The sequence below is a fragment of the Pseudophryne corroboree genome, chromosome 1, assembly GCF_028390025.1.
Source record: "Pseudophryne corroboree isolate aPseCor3 chromosome 1, aPseCor3.hap2, whole genome shotgun sequence".
NCBI classification, from domain to species: Eukaryota; Metazoa; Chordata; class Amphibia; order Anura; family Myobatrachidae; genus Pseudophryne; species Pseudophryne corroboree.
The window spans coordinates 582131586-582154293 of record NC_086444.1 but is presented as its reverse complement, the minus strand read 5'-3'; positions in this window follow the sequence as shown (position 1 = coordinate 582154293).

Genomic DNA, 22708 nt, shown 5'->3' with positions numbered 1-22708 from the left:
GTTCCTGGACTTTCCTGGTAATGTATGATTGCCATCACCTGTGGTGAAACACCTTTCTTATCAATTAACTAGCTCACCACAGGTGATGGCAATCATACATTACCAGGAAAGTCCAGGAACAGAGCATTTTCTCCCTCATGGAGAGGGTCAGGTAGGCAAGTATGTTGCTACTATGGTACCGAAGACCACTAAACCAAAGAAAGTGAGGAAAGAAAATGTACCAAATGTAAGGAAAAAAACTGTAAAGGCAAAGTGTGTAGTCCTTTCTCGAAACTGCATCATTGTGGAGCAAGCAATGAACTTACAGAAGGACCCAGCTACACCTAATTTTATGTCATTAATGGATGACATTGGTATAATGGCGCAAGACAAAGTTTTACCAGAGAACAGTACATTCACACCAGTGTTACTATGTAGCAGATCCACACTTGGACTCTGTTTGAAACTTAAATACATGGGAGTCAGTGACAGTATCTGTACAAGCACCTGCCCTGAGTTGGTGAATCAGCTGTTGGGTGAGGTAAAAGAATTCAGAGCCGAGATGAGGACACAGCTCAGGGCTGAAGTTGACATCATGAGTGTTGCATTGGTGGAGACTATTAGAAATGATGTTCAGGATACTGTTCATGATTCAGTTCGGGAAGGCTGCTGTTGGGTGGAAGAATGCTATTACAAAGCAAAGTACTACAATGAAAGAGACAGAATCTCAAAATCCCATACAATTCTTAAATGATTTTGACAATGAGGGTCATTCCGAGTTGATCGCTAGCTGCCGTTGTTTGCAGCGCAGTGACCAGGCTAAAAATTGGCATTTCAGCGCATGTGTATGCACCGCAATACGCACGCACGATGTACAGGTACAAAGACCTTTGTGGTTTTGCACAGGTCCTAGCGAAGCTTTAAGTCACACAACACAACGCAAGAAGATTGACAGGAAGGGGGCATTTCTGGGTGTCAACTGACCATTTTCAGGGAGTGTTTGGAAAAAATGCAGGCGTGCCGGGGAAAACGCAGGCGTGGCTGGGCAGATGCTCGGCGGGTCTGTGAAGTCAAAAGCCAACCCTCCAACGTTAGAATCAATGCACACGAAGAGTAAGTCCAGGGCTGCTCTTGTTTTGCACAAAATGTTTTTGCAGGTGCTCTGCTGCACAGGCGTTTGCACTTCTGCAAAGAGAAAATACACTCCCCAGTGGGTGGCAACAATGCGTTTGCCTGGCTGCTAAAAACTGCTAGCGAGCGATCAACTCAGAATGACCCCCAATGTCTACATGGAAGATGACCTATTTTTCACTAAAGACGCCACTGCACCAATAACACCAGTACAGCAAACAACAGTAAGAAGGACTGGGGATAGTGATACATGAGTGCCACAGAGGTTCAGCACACTTGCGCAACTTACACAAAGAGATTTTTCAGTTATAGCAGGAAGACCTGTGGAAAATATACCACCTGAAATGGATTTATTGCTGTTCACCCTGAGCAAGGGACATCTTCATCGATATGCCCAAACCATATTCCAGGAGCATGTTCCACACCAACTGTACCTGGCTTGGGTTAAAAATGTGAACTTTGATGGTAACAAGATAAAAAGGGCACTACCTGTAAATCTGAAGGAGGATATCCTGAAGCAATGTGGGGAGAAATTCCAACTAATAAACAGTGATATTACAAAGATCAAAAGTACTTTGAATTCATTGCTAAGGATGCGCGGAGTACAGCCCTGGGATAACGATGTCCAATGGGGAACTCTGCTAATTTTACAGCCTCTGCCTATCCTAATATATTGTTAGATACTGTATATCCGGCAGCAGTCATTGTTAGATACTGTATTTCTTGCAGCAGTCATTGCTAGATACTGTATTTCCTGCAGCAGCTATTGTATATTTCATGTACTTTACACTAAATATAAAATATACATTCTGAGTGCAAATTTAATGCAACAAGTTTTTTCAGCTTCTAACTTTAGTGTATGCAGCTACAATATCAAAAGTTTTTTTATACATTTCTTGTTCCTTGCGATAAATAAATACGATATGTATTTAAAAATATAATTGATTCAGCTTCCTTTTTTACTGGTCAAATAATATAAAATGCTCAGGAAATGCTCTCCTGGCTGTGAGGGAAGCCTGTGCTATGCTTTAGAGGAGAGTAGGGTGCGGGCATCACTGCATCTACTGTATAAAGGGGCCTACACATGGGGTGACTGTGCTGAGCGATCTGAGTGATGCTAGATCACTCAGCACACAGCGATGTGTCAACGATGTGTGCTGAGTGATCTGTCAGGGCCAGTGAATACTGGCCCTGACAGGCGATCTGACTAGATTTATCCTGCATGCAGGATCTTAGGGGGTCATTCCGAGTTGATCGCTCGCTAGCAACTTTTTACTGTGCTGCGATCAGATAGTCGCTGCCTATGGGGGAGTGTATTTTTGCTTTGCAAGTATGCAAACGCTTTTGCAGCCGACGGCACAAAAAAGTTTATTGCAGTTTCTGAGTAGCTCTGGACTTACTCAGCCCTTGCAATCACTTCAGCCTGTCCGGTCCCGGAATTGACGTCAGACACCCGCCCTGCAAACGCTTGGACCCGCCTGTGTTTTTCCAAACACTCACAGAAAACGGTCAGTTGACATCCATAAACGCCCTCTTTCTGTCAATCACCTTGCGATCGGCTGTGCGAATGGATTCTTTGTTAAATCCAGCACTGATACTCTTTGTACCTGTACAACGCGCCTGCGCATTGCGGTGCATACGCATGTGCAGTTTTGCCGAGTTTTAACCTGAGCGCAGCACTGCAAAAAGTTGCTAGTGAGTGAACAACTCTGAATGACCCCCCTAATCGCCAGGCGATAGCGACAACTGAACATCTGTGTATTTAAGATATGCAGTACCTATCAGACACATAATCACTGTTGAAGTGTGGTTCCAATTTAAGAAATATAGCATCATCATTATTTATTTACAGTTTCTTATATAGCGCAGCATAATTGTTTCCTGTTGGTTCATTTAAAAAATATTAGTTATTTTGTGTGCACTGTGAGTGTGTAGAGCAGTGTTTCCCAACCGCGGTCCTCAAGGCACACTAACAGTCCTGGTTTTAGTGATATCCAGGCTTGAACACAGGTGACTTAATTAGTAGCTCAGTTATTTTGAATTAACCATCTGTGCTGAAGCCTGGATATCACTAAAACCTGCACTGTTGGTGTGCCTTGAGGACCGCGGTTGGGAATGCCTGGTGTAGAGTGATTGCTATCACACAGAGCTGCCACTACTATGATCGGGGAGGGTGGGGGATGGGAATTGCTTGAGCTGTGTGCACTGTGAGTGATTGTGGTCATTCTGTTTGGGGGAGGGGAGAGCACACATCGCTGCATAATGGGGGTAATTCCAAGTTGATCGCAGCAGGAAATTTTTTAGCAGTTGGGCAAAGCCATGTGCACTTCAGGGGGAGCAGATATAACATGTGCAGAGAGAGTTAAGGGCCCTACACACTGGCCGAATTTTTGAAAGATATGAACGATCTCGTTCATAAATGAACGAGAACTCGTTCATATCTTTCAGTGTGAAGACTCCAGCGATGAACGATGCGCGGCCCCGCGCTCGTTCATCGCTGGTCTCCCGTCGGCTGTGCATGCAGGCCAATATGGATGATCTCGTCCATATTTGCCTGCACTTCAATGCAGCCGCGTGACGGGGGGAGTGAAGAAACTTCACTCCCCCCGTCACTGCCCCCCCGCCGCCGGGTCGCTCGTCGGCCGTATCCGCCGTCGGGCAGCTCGGCGGCGGGTCGGCCAGTGAGTAGGGCCCTTTAGATTTGGGTGGGTTATTTTGTTTCTGTGCAGGGTAAATACTGGCTGCTTTATTTTTACACTGCAATTTAGATTGCAGATTGAACTCACCACACCCAAATCTAACTCTCTCTGTACATGTTATATCTGCTCCCCCTGTAGTGCACATGGTTTTGCCCAACTGCTAAAAAAAATCCTGCTGCGATCAACTTGGAATTACCCCCAATGCCTGGTGCTCAGACCTGCATTAAACACTTCGCTCACTACAAGGATACTAAAGGTTATGATTTGTGACATGGATAGACAAGGATAGAAAAAGTAAAAGAATATGAAAAAATTCCAAAAAGCTTGTGTTGACCATATCTGTGTGTTGACCATTTCCATGTTGACCATTTGCTGCTGTGAGTAGTTGTTTCCTGATTTGGGAGCAGCCGGTATATAATGAGCTGTCCAAGCTCACGGTAGTATTACGTAGTTTCAGGGTTGGTGATACCTGCGCTCACCTGATGTCTAGGTGTATGTGTCTTACATTATTACCAGTTACTTATATAGTGCACACATATTCCGCAGCGCTTTACAGAGAATATTCAGCCATTCACATCAGTCCCTGCCCCAGTGGAGCTCACACTCTATATTCCCTTCCACATGTACACACACACACACATTCGTGCAAGGGTTAATTTTGTTGGGATCCAATTAACCTACCAGTATATTTTTGGATTATGGGAGGAAACCGGAGTACCCGGAGGAAACCCACTCAAGTACGGGGAGAATATATAAACTCTGCACATTATGAGGAGTGTACAATGGTGTATTTGTAGTGTTCTTTATTGAGACACAATGCTCAGGTCACATGCATATTAATTAGACAGGTAAAAAGGGGAGATTTATAAAACTGCACAGGACCTATGTTAGGTTCACACTATGATTAGTTAGAAATTCAAAAAAACAACATAAAGCCAATAAAGGGTCAAATACTCCTGGCACTTGTTTGGTGGTGCTCCCAGAAAAAAATAGTTCAATAAACTGTACAAATGGATAATCTTTACATAGGAGCAGGGCCGGATTGGCCACTACAATGACCGGGGAGGTTACCGGTGGGCCGATTGGTGCGCCGGGCTATCTGTTATCTGTTTCCCCGCCCCCTTAGCTCCTCACCCGGTCACATCTTTTGTGTATGACAGCCAGCCAGCAGGTGACGTACGGAGGGAGGCGGGGAAACAGATGACAGGTGGCCCCGCACACCAATCAGAGCTACTAGTGCAGCCGCTGCCAGCAGAAGAGGCCTCCGCCAACCTGAAAGGAGGTACGAGCGCCACATCGCCAGCCAGTGATGTCACGTACCTCGGAGGAAAAGAGGCTGCAATCAGTTCAGCAGCCTGCACTATGCTCCCCGGGCCGCCATCAGCTGCAACTTCCCAGACTGTGACAAAAATGGGGAAAGCCGGGGCTGACAGGGAGATGTCCTCTGATTGCTCAGTCAATGGCTCCTGCTGCAGTTTGTCTTTTTAAAAAAACAACAATATTCAAGCAGCTTGCAGCACATTTTATTTTGAAAAGTCTGTCAGGCTGCCTGCTGAGCTGTACTAGATGATAGGGAGAAATAGAGATCAGCAGCAGTTCCAGGTGCACGCAAGCTGTGTGGCCTTCCATGGCGCTGCAACCCGCAGTCACCCCACAGGCGCTTTCCTGAACCCCAGCTGCAGCAGGTGCCATGGGCCCCCACTGAAGCTGATACCATTGAGAGAAACACTACTTGACCTCTAGCAACTAGAGGAGAGAAGGGAGACAGACACTAGAGGTCGAGTAGAACCTCTAGCATCTGAGTGTTTCTCTCAATGGTATCAGCTGCAGCGGGACCCCCTGTAGCCTAGGGCACCTGCTGCAGAAGAAGTGCAGGGAAGCAGGTGGGTTGGGTGCTTATAAACCCCTTGCCAGTGAGCATGAATCCCATGGCAGTGAGCATTAAACCATTGGCAGAGAGCATGAGACCATTGGCAGTGAGCATGAGATCCCCTGGGAATGAGCATGAGACCCCCTGGGAACAAGCATGAGACCACTGGCAGTGAACATGAGACCATTGGCAGTAAGCATGAGACCCCCTGGGAATGAGCATGAGACCCCCTGCCTGGGAACAAGCATGAGGCCCCTGGCAACAAGCAAGAGACCCTTGCCACTGAGCATGAGACACTTGGCAATGAACATGAGACCCCTGGCAGCGAGCAGGTAATTAAAAAAAGAATTAGAAGCTGTGGGGCATAATTTGTAAGAGACATTGTGTGTGGGGTGTAAAATGGAGTCGGGGGCATTACGGTGAGTGGCATAACATGTAATGGGCATTACAATGTATGGCGTAACGTGTAATGAACAGTACGGTGTGTAGCGCAACGTGTAATGTGCATTACAGTGTGTGGCGTAATGTGTAGTGGACATTACGGTGTGTGGCGTAACATGTAATGGGCATTATGGTGTGTGGCGTAATATGTAAAGGATATTACGGTGTGTTGCCTAATATGTAATAGGCATTACTGTGTGTGGCATAAGTTGTAATGGGCATTACAGTGTGTGGCATAAGTTGTAATAAGCGTTACGGTGTGTGGCATAAGTTGTAATAGGCATTACAGTGTGTGGCATAAGTTGTAGTAGGTGTTACGGTGTGTGGCATAATGTGTAATAGGTATTATGGTGTGTGGCATAATATATAATGGGCATTACGGTGTGTGGCAGAATGTGTCTAAGGGGTACTACTGTGTGGTGTAATATGACTGACGGACACTACTGTGCAGTGTAATGTGACTGACGGACACTGCTGTGCGATGTAATGTGAACTGGTACTGTTCTGTGGTAACGCCCCTTCCCCATGAAGCCAAATTTTCACCCTGGGCGCCACAAGGTCTAGAACCGACCCTGATGGAGATCTGTCTGGGGGGTGGGAGGGGGATATTCTGTAGTAGGTGGGGGAAGGGTTTTTGGTGCTAAGGGGGTATGAGTTATATCTGGGTGGGTTAATTCTATGGTAAGGGAAATGATGATCTATCTGGAGAGGTATTCTGTGCTAGAAGAGATGATCTGTCTGAGGGGCGGGGGCAGTGGCGTAACTACTGCCCCCGCAGCCCTCGCGGTGGCTTGGGGCGAGGGGCTGTGGGGGCGCCACTTATTCTGTGGTCTCCTCCTTCCCTCCGCTGCTGTAAGGAGGGACACGGAGGGCACAGCGCGTGCCTCTCCTGTGTCCCTCCTGGTTCTCTGGCGGGTCTAATAAAGGAAGTGCCGGTCGTGAGCTCTGATTGGCTCACGAACCGGCAATTCCTTTAACACGCCGGAGACCCAGGAGGGACACAGGAGAGGTGCACGCTGTGCCCCCCGTGTCCCTCCAACACAAAACAGCACGTGGGGGGGGGAGCCTGGGGGGCACTGGGGGAGCATATGCGGCACAGCGGGAGGGGGGCTTATGTGACACTGGGGGCATATATGGCACAGGGGGAGGGGGGCTTATGTGGCACTGGGGGCATATGTGGCACTGGGAGGGAATATGTGTACCTGACACATGAGAGCGGGGGGCTATATTTGGCACTGGGGGCATGTGAGTACCTGGCACTGTGGGGGAATATCTGGCACTGGGGGCATATGTGGCACTGGGGGGGTATATGTGTACCTGACACATGGGAGCGGGGGGCTATATTTGGCACTTGGGGCATGTGAGTACCTAGCACTGTGGGGGAATATCTGGCACTGGGGGCATATGTGGCACTGGGGGAGTATATGTGTACCTGACACATGGGAGCGGGGGGCTATATTTGGCACTGGGGCATGTGAGTACCTGGCACTGTTGGGGAATATCTGGCACTGGGGGCATATGTGTCACTTGGAGGGTATATGTGTACCTGACACATTGGAGCAGGGGGCTATATTTGGCACTGGGGGCATGTGAGTACCTGGCACTGTGGGGGAATATCTGGCACTGGGGGCATATGTGGCACTGGGGGGGTATATGTGTACCTGACACATGGGAGCGGGGGGCTATATTTGGCACTGGGGGCATGTGAGTACCTGGCACTGTGGGGGAATATCTGGCACTTGGGGGCATATGTGGCACTGGGAGAGCACAGCCCTAGCAACAAGCACTACCCCCTGGCAACGAGAATGACACTCAGTGCATGAAACCCCTGGCAACGAGCATGACACCTAGTGCATGAAACCCCTGGCAACGAGCATGACACCCTGAGCATGAAAACCCCTGGCACCGTGCATGGAACCAAGAGCATGAAACCCCTGGCAACGAGCAGGTAATTTAAAAATAATTAGAAGCCTTACTGTAGGACTTAATGTGTAATGGGCATTACGGTGTGTGGCATAATGTATCACGGACATTGCGGTGTGTGTCATAATGTGTCACAGGCATTACGGTGTGTGGCATACTATATCACGGGCATTGTGGTATGTGGTATAATGTCTCAGGGGCATTGCAGTGTGGCATAATGTATAACGGGCATTGTGGTGTGTGGCATAGGGTATAACAGGTGTTGCAGTATGTGTCACAGGCATTACGGTGTGTGGTATACTATATCACGGGCATTGTGATATGTGGTATAATGTCTCAGGGTCATTGCAGTGTGTGGCACAATGTATCACGGACATTGCGGGGTGTGTCATAATGTGTCAGGCATTACGTTGTGTTGTATACTATATCACGAGCATTGTGGTATGTAGTATAATGTCTCAGGGTCATTGCGGTGTGTGTCATAATGTGTCACAGACATTGTATGTGCTATAATGTATCAGGGGCATTGCAGTGTGTAGCATAATGTATAACGGGCATTGCGATTCCTGTCATAATGTATCACAGGCATTACGGTGTGTGGCATAATGTGTCGGGGGCATTACGGTGTGTGCATTATTGTGTGTGGCATAACGTCTAAGGGCCATTGCAGTATGTGGCGTAATGTATGCGGGGCATTACTATAATGAGGAAAAATGACAAATAATGTAAGGGGCATGAATCAGAATAATTTTTCTTTCTTGTGGTGGCTAACGTCTGGGCGTGCAGGTTGCAAAACTGGGGTAGGAGGTAGTCTTTTCTGCAATGCGTCGCCCCTTTATGCGAAGCCACACCCATTTCAATGAAGCCACACCTCTTTTGTGGCGCACGCGCCTTCGGCGCACGCATATTTATCCCTTTACTAGTACCAATTATGAGGGATGGGGGGGGGGGCGCCGAAGGATTTTTTGGCTTGGGGGAGAAAAATTTCTAGTTACACCACTATTCTATGTTGTGTGGAGATGATTTGGCTTAGGTGGAGGAAGAATCTACTATGGAGAGATGATCTGTCTGAGGGGGAGGGGAGTTATTTATATCTAAAGTAAGATGACCTTCAGTATTGGGGAGGGGGTAGTCCATGCTAGAGGGAAATTATGTGTCTGAGGGGGAAGGGGCTATTCTATGTTAAGGGAGATGATGATCTATCTGGGGGGGCAGTAGTGGATTTACCAGAAAGCTTGGAGAGGCAGAATAGGGGTGGGTAGAGGCCATGACCTGTTTTTTTTGCAGTCCTTCATTCGCATAGTCGCCGCCCATAGGGGAGTGTATTTTAGCTATGCAAGTCTGCGAACACTTGTGTAGCAGAGCTGTACAAACAGATATTGTGCAGTCTCTGCACTGCCCAGGACTTACTCAGCCACTGCGATCACTTCAGCCTGTCCGGGACCGGAATTGATGTCAGACACCCGCCCTGCAAACGCTTGGGCACGCCTACGTTTTTCCAACCACTCCATAAAAACGGTCAGTTGACACCCACAAATGCCTTCTTCCTGTCAATCTTCTTGCGAGTGCCTGTGCGAATGGATTCTTCGCACAAACCCATCGCTGAGCAGTGATCCGCTTTGTACTCGTGCGACGCGCCTGCGCATTGCAGTGCATACACATGCGCAGTTTAGACCAGATCACAAGTTTTATGAAAATGCAGCCTAGCGATCAGGTCTGAATTAGGCCCAATATGTTTTCGATTAATACAGTAAGGGTGTGTTGAGGAAAATGCAACCAAGACAGGGCTGAAAAACAGAAGCATATTTGTCTCTTGCTCAACCTACAGTATGCATTAAAATATGATGATGATGATGATGATGATGATGATGATGTCTTAGGTCCGGTGGGGGTTGTAGTGGTAGGTCGGGGGAAGTGTTAGGGGTGATGGCATTCCTTGTTTTTAATAGAGCACATTTTCTCAAACTCAGGACTCCAAACAGTGCATGTTTTCAGGTCTCCTCACAGAATGACAAGTTAAATAATTAGCTCCAACTTTTAAAATGTGTTAGTGAGTAATGAAGACAGCTGTGCATCTGCTAGGTGACCTGGATAACATGAGCTGTTTGGGGTCTTGAGGACCAAGTTTGCGAACCACTGTAACAGAGTGAAGTAGCTATAATTGCTTTAAAATGTATTTAGTGAGTGTGCAGAGGATTAAATGTCACCCCAAGTTTAATTTCTTAACTTATTCTGCCACAACACAATACTTTCTAAATTTTTTGATGTGTTAGATCCAGCTAATATGCCATGCTCTGCCTTTTGTTGGTGTAACTCCACCTATATTACATTTTTTAGTAGTAATCCCGCCTACATTGATATTGGTTCCGCCTACAGTTGATTTGGTGCCGCCCACATGAGGCCACTTCTAGAAATGTTTCCAGGGCCACTTTTATTTCCCAATCCGTCCCTGCATAGGAGGTAAAAACAAAAGGAGACATTAAGTATATCCTGGCACACACTTGTCAAAAATTATTAATATAATATAACTTTTAATATTCATAATTAATATAAATCATCTCAGAAAGCGACATGGCGATATATAATAATTGTAATCATAAACTTTTTGATACGGTAATCCATTGTATCATAGCGAAATATGGAGGTCATTCCGAGTTGTTCGCTCGCAAGGCGATTTTAGCAGTATTGCACACGCTAAGCCGCCGCCTACTGGGAGTGAATCTTAGCTTCTCAAAATTGCGAACGATGTATTCGCAATATTGCGATTACAAACTTCTTAGCAGCTTCAGAGTAGCTTCTGACTTACTCGGCATCTGCGATCAGTTCAGTGCTTGTCGTTCCTGGTTTGACGTCACAAACACTCCCAGCATTCGCCCAGACACTCCCCCGTTTCTCCAGCCACTCCCGCGTTTTTTCCGGAAACGGTAGCGTTTTTTCCCACACGCCCTTAAAACGGCCTGTTTCCGCCCAGTAACACCCATTTCCTGTCAATCACACTACGATCGCCGGAGCGAAGAAAAAGCCGTGAGTAAAAATACTAACTTCATAGCAAAATTACTTGGCGCAGTCGTAGTGCGGATATTGCGCATGCGCACTAAGCGGAAAATCACTGCGATGCGAAGAAATTTACCGAGCGAACGACTCGGAATGAGGGCCTATATGCGGTATTGAAATACAAAAAAAATCTCTCAAAGGTGTATTACCTTGTTACAATACTTTGAGAGAATTGGCTTCTCTATACTCACACCTTAACCAACAAACAATTACAAAAAATAACAAGTATCAATAGTGCCTTTTAATTAGTATCATAATTTCCCTATCAAATCTCTGTGTGAAGTTTGTATGAACTCTCCATCAGCACATTATCAATCATAAAGGAAAAGATTTTTGCAAACATATGAATTGATACTGCACATTGCAACTGTGCGATAGACTCAACATATTATACATATTACACATGTAAAACAAAAAATGAAGGCTGCTTGGCAGAGCAGCACAATGGCAGCCATCCGCGGCGCCAACTTGAATTCTAACAATGCACATAATACAGAAGATTTAAGTAGTACAACAAAAAATGAACCACAAAGACATAAAAAGCCATGAGCACACAGAAAGCATAATGGATGATTGGTGTAGGCATTTTGGGTAATAACCTCCAAGGGTTGTGTATTCCACCCTCACTAGGTACCAACCAGGTGCATCAGCCATCTTGGGCGCACTGCATAGAATTACCCAGGGTGGAATAGTCCACCCGTAGAAGAGATAACACAAAATGGGGAGAATGCAGAGTCCTAAAGTACAGAGTAGGGTTCCAACAAAACCATCAGGTCCATGTATTTTTCATCCCATTCACAAGCGTACCAGATGAGGCAGCCATGTTGGGCACACTACAAAGGTTACACAGTGGGAGATGAGCCATACAAGGGCTAAATGCATGTATGGGAAAACTGACAGGTGTGTAGGAGTATGCTATACCCTGCATGGAAAGATCCAAATGAAGCACACCCTGCCCACGAAGGAACCATCCGAGGAAGCCATGTGGGGCACTCTACTTAGGTTACTGCTGGCAGGGTGTGCAATCTGTGGATGTATACATTACAGGAATAGCACACAGTGGGGTGGAAGTACGCTGTAAGAAGAAAAAGAAAAGAAAAACACATTTGCTGGAACACTGTACTAACATTATTTTACTGTACAGTATGTGTAGGTGAAGTTTGCAGGCCATTTTATACTGTAAGCCTGCCTGCCTAATTCGGACCTGATCGTAGCAGCAACTTTGTTGGTAGATGTGGGAAAAACATGTGCAGTGCAAGGGAGGTAGATATAACATGTGCAGAGAGAGTTAGATTTAAGTGGGTTATTTTGTTTCTGTACAGGGTAAACACTGACTGCTTTATTTTTACACTGCTATTTAGATTTCAGTTTGAACATACCCCACCCAAATCTTACTCTCTCTGCTCATGCTATATCTAACTCCACTGCACTGCGCATGACTTTGCCCATCTTCTAACAAAATTGCTGCTATGATCAGGTCTGAATTACCCCCTCTAAAATCTTTATCTCAGACTTTCTGCTTACTCAGTTTCTGAAAATGCTACCAGCTGTTATCTGAAAAGTGGTACTGCACTATATTTCAGACTATTTACACATGGCCTGCCATGTATGTCTTGGTAGGAAAGATTATCTAGTGCCATGAATGGCAGGCCATGACACTTTTTCAGAAAGGTAATCGTGGACACATCTGTATTTTTGTTTTTGCTTAGCTTATTTATCAGCTTGAGGGCTACACATCTTCTTTTCAACTGTGTGTTTGAACAGAAATAAACAATATACATTTCACTTATACCTGTTTCCCCAGGTAAAAACACACAGTTTTTCTTAATAGACTGGCTAGTCGAAAGTTTCCCCTACACCTGAACGATTAGTTGGGAAAATCAAACAGGTTTGATTTTCCCAACTAGTTGGACAGACCGTTTCTGGCCGTTTTTCAGCGTGTGGGAGCAAACGGCCGATAATCGTTTGCTCCCACACACTGCCAGATTATCGTTCCAACCAGCCAACTAGTTGGCTGGTTGGAACGATATCTTCCTGATGTATGGCCAGCATAATTAAGGTGTGCCCTGGACATTCTTCAGATTTCAAAATGTTTCAGCAATCACAAAGCAGAAAGTCTTCAACTTGAGTTCTGCTGGAATTACAAAGTTACAAATTTTACTGCATGCATTAGTTAGATATTATCCTGCTTCTCAACTATTTCATCTCCTAACCTGATATCTTGAAGTGATTTCTTTTTTTTAACTTCTACAATAGACAGCGCATATATTTCTTTTCCAGCACCCATGAAATCTATGAAAATTGTCCAACGTGTAGACTGAACGGGTTTACCAGGAATCATTACATAACGAAAAAAAGTTTGAGGTGCCTGATTCATCATTAGCCATTTGTAATTTTGCTGAGACTGCAGCTAAGAAAACAATCATATAGGAGGTTCATGTCCTCAATTGTCAGAGGAATAACGCAAATGCAGAAGAATTTACCCTCCATGTCTCTATTGTGCAAATTCTGGGCATTTCCATCTGCCATCTAGGAAGGCATATACCTCTGCAAAACATTCTCAGTTCATTTTCCAAAAAGAACCTTGATCTGGAATCCACTCCTGTTCCAGTGAGAATTCTACTTGTTCATTGTGTTCCAGATGTAGTCTAATTTTCAATAATTGCTCATTCAGTACAAATCAATTGTCTTCAAGGATCCAGCACCAATGTCTTTGCCAAATCCTACTATAAAGAAGGTTTCAGCTATTAAAGTTGTCTCCTACTGAGAAACTACATTTACTGCCTCCAGTTCTGTCATTCAATTTTATCATGCCAATTGTGTCCTTGTACCTAGAGGTTCCAGTGATGACTACATGTCACATGTGTGTCCCCATGAATTTCAAATGGCAGTTTGTTTCATAGGATTCATGGATTAATCTACAATCTGTGTTAACTGAAGCAACTGCTTTTGATGAAGAGTTCTGGCCAGCCAGAGATGCCTTAGTGTACATGCCAGTCATAGAGGACTCAGAGCACAGGCCAGTCAGAGATGCCTCAGAGCACAGGCCAGTCAGAGATGCCTCAGAGCGCAGACCAGTCAGATGTGTCTCAGAGTATTGGCCAGTCAGAGATGCCTCAGAATGCTGGCAGCCAGAGACTGTTAGGTAGTCCTGGCCTATCAGCGCCGACGATCACAGCTGTGTACTGTCTGTACTTTTTCCTGATTGACAGCTGTATGTGAAGTAATTGCAGCACATGGCCAGTGTTACTGGAGCTGCCAGTGACCAGATCATTCACTACTGACTAAAGTAGTGAATGATCTGGTCATTGCTAAGTCTAAAGGCCATTACTCACTTCTTATTCTTCTAAATCTCTCTGTGTCATTTGCCACTATTGACAACTCTATTCTCATAAAACCCATAGGTTTTCAGGACATAGACCTTTCTTGATACTCATCCTACTTACAGTATCTAATCACTCTTTCAATGTTTACTTCTCTGAATCTACCTCCTCTTTGCTACCTCTATCAGTTGAAGTATCACAAGGCTCATTCTTATGCCTCCTGCTTTTCTAAATCTATACCTCATCTCTTAGTAAACTAAGCAGCTCTTTTGGAATTCAGTATCATATATATGCAGATGATACTCAAATCTACCTATCCTCCCCTGATTTGACACCACCTGTTTTTGTTTACACCACTGAACATCTTTCTGCCATTTCTTCTTGGATGTCACCTTGCCACCTCAAACTTAATATTTCCAAAACAGAATTAATTATATTTCCACCGGCCAGTAATAGTTACCAACGTGATATCTCTGTCACTGTTGACAACTCGACAATTAACCCTACAGTACCTTGCAATCTCACTGCCTTGGTGTCATCCTTGACACTGAACTGTCCCTTGTTCCCCACATTGAATCTGTCCCAAAATCATGTTAAATACAACTAAAAAACATATCAGAAATACAATCATATTTTACAAAAAAAACTGCTAAAACTGTAATCAAAGCACTCATTATTTCCCACATTGATTATTGCAATTGTCTCTTTACTGGTCTTACCAAGATCAGACTCTTACATCTAAAGTCCATTCTGAATGCAGCTGCAAGGCTAATCTTCCTCACTAAATGTTTATCATTTGTTGATTTGCTCCGTCAGTCCTTCCATTGGTTACTTGTTTTCAGCTGTATTCAATATAAAATACTTTTACTTACACACAAGGCTATTAACCAAACTACACCATCATACATCTCTTCTCTTGTGTCAAAATATCACCCACCTGACCTCTTCGCTCTGCATAAGATCTGCTTCTGTCATCCACACTTATTACTTGTTCCCATTCATGATTGCAGGACTTTCTTCTGTGGAATGTCCTCCCACTCACAATTAGAATCTCCTCTAATCTCTAAACCTTCAAGCGTTCACTGAAAATTCACCTTGTCAGGCAATCTTATGAAAGTCCAGAACCATCACATAGCCTTAATACGGTATCCTGTACCTCCCCTCTATACAGTAGACACATTAACCTCATAGATTTTGTTTTTATTCACTTCATATCCTCCTGACCCCAGGCCAAAATTACTGTGGGACTATATCATACAGCCTTTTGCAATCTGGCTGGACCATTTTGCAATAGATAGCACCTGTCCTTGCGTATCAATGCCTGTCCTCCCTATATATTGTAAACTTATAAACAGGGTCTTCCTACCTCTATGTCTGTCTGTTATTACCAAGTTTGTTCAATCACTGTTGTTTCCAATTGTAAAGCGCAACGAAGTATGCTGCGCTATATAAAAAACTGTTGATAAATAAAAAATAAATGTGACTTCTATTGGCTAGCTAACCTTCTACCCGCCTTAGCCTTATCTATGACACACAGTCTGGGGGTGGGCAGAAGGTTAACTAGCCAATGGAGGACTCCCAGAAGTTTTGAGCTGACACCCCTCTGGTTGAAGAGCGCCTCTGCCTGTTCCCTCACCTCACCGGGCACCCCTTCACTTTCTGCATTGCAGCTTCAGGGAGGTCCCTGTCCCAGGACCAGAGCACATTAATGCAGCATTATTGCCCCTGGAACACTGGCTCAAGACTGGGATGCTCCTGCATTGGGGATCAGATATGGTAGGGGAATTTATGCTGTGCATTTAATGATATTTGTTATTCTGCTACTCTAGTGACTATTGCATGTTACAGCTTCTCCCTCCTCTCTCTTTTTCTTATGTCTCTCATAATCTATCATTCTTTCCACTTGTTTTTCATACACTCCAATTGGGAGGACCAATCTGATAATAGTATCAATGTTTATTACTATAGCTGCCACTCTCCCCATTTCAGTTAACATAGTACTCATAATGCTTCATCACATATTTTATCACATTAATCTATTTATCTTCACTATATGTACTTATATGTGTTTATACAGTCACTACATTTACTCAAGGTATAAACTATTTGTTCAACCTATCTACTATTTATGCATATGCAAAGCTATTGCTTCTGTCCTTTCTACATTTCATTCACTTAATTTGTCATATAATACTTCATTACATTTAAGTCCTTTTACTTTTTAGAATATTTAATATTTTTTTACTATATGCACTTAGTACATCGTTATTCACACACTCACTCCATATTTAAGCTCACTATTACAATAATATCTGATCACAAGTTTCTCAGTTCACAGTAATTCTACTCTCACCGCACTTACAATTCATATTCACTCATAACTCTATTTTTACTGCGCAATTAGCTTACATTTACAGAAATACATGTCACTCATGACATAATCTTTATTTTATAAGTGAGCTAATAGTCTATTTAGCACTCCTTAAGTGTATTAGATTAATACCTAATGTAAACATATGTGCGTACACATCAGGAGGAGTTTGATATAGTGGCTCACCTAATGAGATTAATATCCGGCACAATTCTCTCAAACAAATATTAGGTTCTTTTTCCCGTAAATTTGAATTCGATGTTAGAAACGTTAACCCATCTCTGTAATCAAGATAGGCTACTGCCCATCTCTTCATTTGATATATATAAGATACACGTATTACTGACATCTACCAGAATGCTTAAATAATAGGACGGTTTATTTTAATTTTATTTTAAATTTTATTTATTTTTCTATTTTTTCTTTCTTTATTTTATTTTATTTTATACTAATTGTATTAGGGGTGATAAGGGAGCACAAAATATAAAAAATGTTTTACTATATCCCATGGATCACCTTTACACCTACAGGTACCTATAAATGTACCTAACCACTAGATCTACCCCAAGAAATTTCCTTTCATGGAATGTCTCTTTTTTTCATGCAATTTATGCACAGATAATAATATATAGAGGTATTTTAGTTCAATAATATTCTACCTATATAGGATTTATGTCTAATTATTGCAATACAATCAAATTATTACAATATCAATTTTACATACTGATAATGGGTAAATCGCTCACTGATCCAGTTTATTTAATTCTATGTACCGTCCTTTTCTTTATGTGCAAAAATTATAACAAATGACACATTTATTTTGGTCCAACTTAGTGTGAAACTCATAAATATAACTAATAATACCAGCACGATCTCTTGGTCCAATATGATTACCAATTAGGGACGATTTTATTCAGCCTCAGTTAATTGAACTGATTAATACTTGGTATCTGCTTTAAATACTGCCCACCTCCACATGGCGTCACTGATGTGATCAAGCTCAATGTGAAACGTACGTCATCAACAGAGGGACTAGGACGAACAGGACACACGGAGGCACGGGAATCCTACCCGACCCGGCGTCCAGTTTCCCGCAGCGTCTTCTCACACGCTGACATAGCTCAGACAGCGCTCGGGACGTGCAGCATCTACGGAGGCTAAGGAATCCTACCCCTCTCGGCGTCCCTCGGATAGCGCCCAGGACGGATATCATCAGCGGGACTAGGACGTACAGGATACACAGAGGTACGGGAATTCTACCCGACCCGGCGTCCAGCTCCCGCAGCGTCCTCTCACATGCTGACATAGTTCAGACAGCGCTCAGGACGTGCAGCATCTACGAAGGCATAGGAATCTTACCCTTCCTGGCGTCCCTTTTATAGCGCTCAGGACGGTTAGTAACTACGGAGGCACGGGAATCCTACCCGATTTGACTTTGACGTTCTGCCTCTACAGTGGCTTCCCACACGCTGATTCAGCTTTGGCTACGCTTAGAAGGACACGCTTGACAAGGAAGCAAACAGGTATTTCAGAGCCACCCTCTCATCCACTGCTCCATATCTACGGACTCCTCCTGCTATGTGTTCCCACAACAGGGGAGGGGGGATATAGAGCGTGGACAGCAGAAGTGGATCGTACTATTCTGTCCTTTCAGTCTCCAGGTTAACGGTTTTTTCCCGCTCTCATTGTACCATTCACTGCCCAGGTACGCCCAGGCACATGGAACAACAGCAGAAAGGGAAACCGTTAATTTACCCCTGGGACTCTCTATCTTCTAGTTATCATATCTATTAATGTTTGGAATTCCTGGACTCCATTAAATAAAGGTACATCTTAGAACTATCTCTAATCAAACAAAGAATTGCCACACATGGTTACATGGATATCAATGTGAATAACCACGTAGTCATTCAACAATAAGAGAGATAGGTGCTGTAATTAATACATCGAATGTTTCTGAAAACTCAGATATTTCTATATGTGACAATCATCTCGACATCAGAAACAGCTTGAAAACTACTATCATGGTGCAGATTTCATTTTATTGATATTGCACATTGAGTGCCATCATTTTTCCCTTTTTTGGTTTAAATACTGCTCCAATTTATATTCATAGTTAACATATATGCTCTGTGAGGTGGAGTATTTTTCACGATGTTATTACTATATATACATGATCATTTTTGCAGCATAGTATCTGAAAATAGGTGTTATACATTCTGGTTATAAGCAAGATGTTCTGTTACATATGATTAACAAATTTCTATTACAGATTGATAGACAGTATCAATATTATCTGTTCTCTTGTATTAGTGGCCTTTTTTGCTACAATTGTATCCTGTCACTGTGGATACAAAAACACGTATCAAATTACATCTGTACAGTCACTGCAGTCTGAACAATAGACTGGCAGACTAAATGTACGTATGTTACATTACGCATCTATATTGTTTTCTCTTTGCAATATAAAGACGAGGAGTTGCCAGGAACAGGGGTTCCTTTTGAGTTAATGTAGGAACCCACATCTCTTCTGATATATTTGATCATTACAAGAATATAGCGCCATACATCTCCTTATTCGAACAGTAACCACAAATCTTTAATAGTGGCTATTATCTGAGCTATGTCCGTGATTACAAACTAATATAGTCTTGGTAATGGGTGATATAGATAACCGTTACAGCATTAAATATTCACAGTAATATATCACTAAGCTTGACATACAATTTTATTTGCTCTAATCATATGGAAATGGTAATTACCATCCTTCAATAGTAATTTAGGGCATAATTTTACAGGTGTTTACTCTCAGGTTATCAAATATATTTATTTGCCTGCCTATAGAGTTTTATTTTAAAAAATATGTAATAAAAGTTAAATTTTATAAATTCATAATCATTTCAAAAGAGTGCGCCACACACTAAGCTCTTTTTTAGTGCAGTACCCACTAGTGGTCTACACTAATAACCTTTAGAAAAATTACTGTTACTCCAGCTTAGTGGCGCACCTCCAGCCTGATATATATATCATTTTGGTCCCTTTAAAAAAGATAGGACCACTAATTTCCTTCATTGGTTGGTTTCGTTTGGATTATATTGTTAATTTTTGTGGCCTGTGCACTGTCCCCCTGACACTTTTGTGTCCCTCTCTAGAGAATCTTACATCTACAGTCCATTCTGAATGCAGCTGCAAGGCTAATCTTCCTCACTAAATGTTTATCATTTGTTGATTTGCTCCGTCAGTCCTTCCATTGGTTACTTGTTTTCAGCTGTATTCAATATAAAATACTTTTACTTACACACAAGGCTATTAACCAAACTACACCATCATACATCTCTTCTCTTGTGTCAAAATATCACCCACCTGACCTCTTCGCTCTGCATAAGATCTGCTTCTGTCATCCACACTTATTACTTGTTCCCATTCATGATTGCAGGACTTTCTTCTGTGGAATGTCCTCCCACTCACAATTAGAATCTCCTCTAATCTCTAAACCTTCAAGCGTTCACTGAAAATTCACCTTGTCAGGCAATCTTATGAAAGTCCAGAACCACCACATAGCCTTAATACGGTATCCTGTACCTCCCCTCTATACAGTAGACACATTAACCTCATAGATTTTGTTTTTATTCACTTCATATCCTCCTGACCCCAGGCCAAAATTACTGTGGGACTATATCATACAGCCTTTTGCAATCTGGCTGGACCATTTTGCAATAGATAGCACCTGTCCTTGCGTATCAATGCCTGTCCTCCCTATATATTGTAAACTTATAAACAGGGTCTTCCTACCTCTATGTCTGTCTGTTATTACCCAGTTTGTTCAATCACTGTTGTTTCCAATTGTAAAGCGCAACGAAGTATGCTGCGCTATATAAAAAACTGTTGATAAATATAAAATAAATGTGACTTCTATTGGCTAGCTAACCTTCTACCCGCCTTAGCCTTATCTATGACACACAGTCTGGGGGTGGGCAGAAGGTTAACTAGCCAATGGAGGACTCCCAGAAGTTTTGAGCTGACACCCCTCTGGTTGAAGAGCGCCTCTGCCTGTTCCCTCACCTCACCGGGCACCCCTTCACTTTCTGCATTGCAGCTTCAGGGAGGTCCCTGTCCCAGGACCAGAGCACATTAATGCAGCATTATTGCCCCTGGAACACTGGCTCAAGACTGGGATGCTCCTGCATTGGGGATCAGACATGGTAGGGGAATTTATGCTGTGCATTTAATGATATTTGTTATTCTGCTACTCTAGTGACTATTGCATGTTACAGCTATGTGTCCTCCTATTTCCATAGCTCTGTGATTTTACATTAAACATGTCTCCCTAGGCAGGGCCAAAACTAGGAATTTCGTCACCTGGGACAAGGCCCCCCAAACCCTCCACCACCCACTCCCACCAAAAAAACCCTGTCAGACTAAAATAATTAGATTATCAAAAAAAAATTTTTTAAAAAGGGATACTATTGGACAATATTCCCCTATATGCCTCAAATGCCCTAAACATCACATTCAACTCCAGCAGCGTGTTCAAATACATGCTCCTCTGTGTGTCCCCATACAATGCACTATATCACTGCACTATATCATAACACTTCATAACTGCAGTACATTCACCTATCTACTGCACTACTATACTACATCCCCTACACACACTGAACTACATCACTACACTACATGCCCCTATACACTGCACTACATACCCTATATGCTAAACTACATCACTACACTACATTCCATTATATGCTACACCACATCAGTGCACTACATGCCCCTATATACTGCAATACATTACTACACTATATACATCACTACACTACATCCCCCTATAAGCTACACCAAATCCCCTTATCTGGGATGCAAATCAGAGGTTGATACTGCTAACGGGGAGCACAGTGCTGGTAATAAAGTCTGTCTTTAAACTCACCACAAAGCTGCTGTAGTGATACTCGGTGAGATTTGGAGGTTGTCCAGGCTCTAAGTTTCCACTGTCAAGTGGATAGCTAGCAAAGCGAACCTCTGATTTCTGTAACATCGGTGACTGCACCTGTTAACAAGCATAAGCCTGGGGCCGTGCGTCCTCTCAATGGTGTGTAGCTGGCAGCTAGTTATCAGTTGGTGCTGGGCAGGCAGCTGAGATCATAGCCTGCTGAAAAACACAGCACCAACAGATTGCTTCTATAGCTTGTATGATGCACTGCACGCTAGTCACAGCACTGCATGACAAAGAAGAGAGTTTAAGACAGCAGCCAGCATAGGAGAGATCCCAGGTACTGGAGATCACCCGCACAGTGTCAGCTCAGGGCAGACAGGTGTGTCAGAGACACTGCCCCGGGAGCCACCATTTTATTTCCCTCTTTTTCTTTTTTACATTATAATTTATGGTCACTTGGTTTAAACATATTCACCTATAATACTTATTATATGGAAACTATTAGCTTTTACTTAATTTTTTTATTTTTCTGATTTCGATTGTCTACCTGTAATCCATGAAACAGTAATAAAGTGTTTTAAATATACACTTTCATTGTATGATCATTTAACTCAAGTGCTCCATGACATACTTCTGGAACCAATAGCATTGAAACCTTTATATAGGTATAATTCACAAATCAACCCATTTGCCATACAACCTCATTTAGCTCTGGAATATATAATACAAAATTGATTGACATCAGGATATATAATAAATTCCTAAGACATAATAACATACACCAGGAGGTGAGTATTTTAGTTTTAAAAATATGACTGTTTTTTGCATGAGTATGCACAATGTTAGCTTGTATGTAATCCTCTGAGTGACTTGACTGAATTACTGACACAAGTAAGCACATCCATTGCTAAGAAACTACTGAAGGTCAACAGTGCAAGTGTGTCCACAGCCAATTGCGCAAAAGGTTTACAGTACAACAAACTG